The sequence below is a fragment of the Prionailurus bengalensis genome, chromosome D1, assembly GCF_016509475.1.
Source record: "Prionailurus bengalensis isolate Pbe53 chromosome D1, Fcat_Pben_1.1_paternal_pri, whole genome shotgun sequence".
In the NCBI taxonomy this organism is placed as follows: Eukaryota; Metazoa; Chordata; class Mammalia; order Carnivora; family Felidae; genus Prionailurus; species Prionailurus bengalensis.
In genome coordinates this window covers 84,121,116-84,123,982 of record NC_057346.1, presented here as the reverse complement: position 1 = coordinate 84,123,982, position 2,867 = coordinate 84,121,116, and the positions used below count along the sequence as shown (strand labels likewise).

At 31.8% G+C, this 2,867-nt stretch overlaps 1 pseudogene; it reads right to left on the bottom strand.

Moving 5' to 3' along the window:
- Positions 1 to 1,798: 1,798 nt before the first annotated feature.
- On the bottom strand, positions 1,799 to 1,907 carry LOC122484619 (annotated as a pseudogene).
- Between the last annotated feature and the right edge of the window lie 960 nt (positions 1,908 to 2,867).

The window sequence follows — 2,867 nt, the reverse complement described above, 5'->3', positions numbered from 1 at the left end:
GGCAAGGGCAGAGGACAGCTCATACTTAATGACTGACTGACACTGGGTGCCAAAGTACTGAAACTTTGCTTCAAAGTGGCCATGTCTATAGAGATCTTGCTCATCGCTCTTTTGATCTGCTCCTAGGTATCCATAATGGTCATTGCTAGAAATAAAATATAATTGATTACTGTATATTAACTTTGTATATTATCTTACTACTAAATTCAGATACACACACACACACACATATTCATTCTAGGTACACAATCATGTTATCTATGAATTATGACAATTTTACTCGCCTCTCAAAATCCTCAGGAAATTCATTTATTTTTCTTATTTTATTGCTCTAGCAAGGAAGATCAGGAAGATTTCCATTAAAATACTAATAAAAGCCATAATTACAGGCATTCTAATTTTTATCTCTGGGGAAGGGCTTTCAATATCTCACTATTAAATATCATGTTTGCTCTAAATTTTAAGTTAAACTTTACAGATTAACAAAATTTCATTCTATTTCTAGTTTGCCAAAAGTTTTCAGCATGAATGGCTATCAAATTATTATCAATTGCTTTCTGTATCTATTGAAATATACATATGGTTTGGTTTGTTTACTGTACTGATCCATAATAATTTATTTTCAAATGATTAGCCAACATTACATTTCTGGAAAATCCAAATTAGTTGTGATATATTATCCTTTTTATGTATTGCTGGATCAAGTTTTCTAGTAATGTGTTCAAGATTTTTAATTTTTTTAATTTTTTTTATTTTTGAGACAGAGACAGAGCATGCCAGGGGAGGGACAGAGAGAGAGGGAGACACAGAATCCGAGACAGGCTCCAGGTTCTGAGCTGTCAGCACAGAGCCTGACGTGGGGCTCAAGCCCACAAACTGTGAGATCATGACCTGAGCTGAAGTCGGATGCTTAACCAACTGAGCCACCCAGGTGCCCCAAGATTTTTTTATTTAGGTTTTTTTGAGATAATGCCTACAATTTTCCTTTATTGTATTATCTTTGTACAATCTAAGGCTCTTTAGTTCTCAAAATTTTTGTGGTATGTATTTCATCTTTATTATCTATCTTCTGGATTTTGTATAAAATTAATGTTATTTCTCCTTTTAATGTTTAGAAAAATTTGTAAATGAAGCCCTTTAATCCCGGAGCTTTCTTTGTAGAAAGGTTGTAAATTATGATTACATTTTTAATGGATATAAAGTTGTTTACATTGTTTCTTTTGTGTCCATTTTGACAAATTTGACTTTTTCTAAGGAAGTGTTTGGCACTATAAAAATGTCATCCCCTTATCTTTTGACTTCCATAGTTTATGGTAAATAGTTACTCATGAATCTTATTGTTTGAAGATGGTGTATCTTTTATTTCTGGCTACTTTTTCTCTTATCTTTGTTTTTTACTTGTTTCACTATGAAATGCCTAGATGTGGTTAATATCTATATTTACTCTGCTTAGGGTTACAAAATCTCTTTGAATCTCTGTGTTCATATCTGTCATTAATTTTGAAAATTATTTTATTGTTATCTTTTTGAATATTGTTTCTGACCCACTTACTTTCTAATACTCTCTTACTGAGACTCGCAATACATTTATGTTAAAACTTTTCACTGGGTCCTATAGGATTCTGTTTTTCTTTATGTTCTTTACTATTCTGCATTTTTCAAGATGAATTATTTTTACCAAAATAACTTAAAGTTCATTAATCATCTGTTTTACACTGTCTAATTTGTTGCTTATTGAATTTTTAATTTCTTCATTCTATTTCTCAGTCCCATTATTTCCAGATTATTTGTAATATATTAAAATTCTTCAATGAAATTCTTTACCTTATACATCTATTTTCCTAGATATATTAAACTGATAAGAACAGATACTACACTTGATCTTAGCCAAAAGCCTGAAAAGCGATATTTTTCCTGTATATATTAATTACAGTTATTTTACTGTCCTTAGATGATAACTCTAATATTTCTATACCCTATAGGTCTTCCTATATAATCCTTCTTTGTTTGGTTTAGTCATTTGGATCTATTTTCTAGCATTCCTGCCAAGTTTTATTAAACCTTAGAAATTGATATGAAAAATTGTACAGAGTCTGAATGGTATAAAAGACTAAGTAGTAAAGGTGTAATAGACTGGTATTGACTATGGGCAGGATCTCCTTAAATAGTTTATTTCCAATTTACCATTAGTCTTAAATCCTATCCATTTCTGAGTTTTTAACTAAAAAGTCTATGATATTTATGTATGTCTTTCTGGGTGGGCTCTCAACTCTAACATTTGTGTCTCTAGCATATTGGAACTGCTTAAATATCTGCTTGCCTTTTAGTCATCTATCAACCATTCCCATGTTGTGTTTCCAGAATTGTGGCCCACAAATATTCAACTCAGGAACCAACAAATGCCTCAAGAGGAAATCACACACAGAATTCATGGCTTACTTTTCTGTAGTTCTCATTTCTCTGAGAGCAGTCCTTTGAGTTGAAGAATTCCTTGGCAGCCCTAAATTCAAATTTTAATTGCACTTGTCCAGTAAGACAGCAATATCCAAATCATTACTTTCTGTTCGGCTTCTATATCTCACCATTAAAATCAACAAATTCCCTGATGAGAAAATTTAGGCATAAATACACACCTCATGTAGTTGTGCTTCCATTATTTCTGATTATCTCTAGCATCTTGGTTCCTTAATTCCTAGCTTGCAGTTTCCTGATATATTCAAACAGCTGCTTTGTTTCCCCCCTTAAATTGTATCTAGTTTGGTAGCTGCTCTTAGAGAGAAAAAAGGGTAGCTTAATGCTACCTCACCATAACTGAAATAAAAATATTCCAAACACCACTTTATATTTAAATTCAATTCCTATAAATG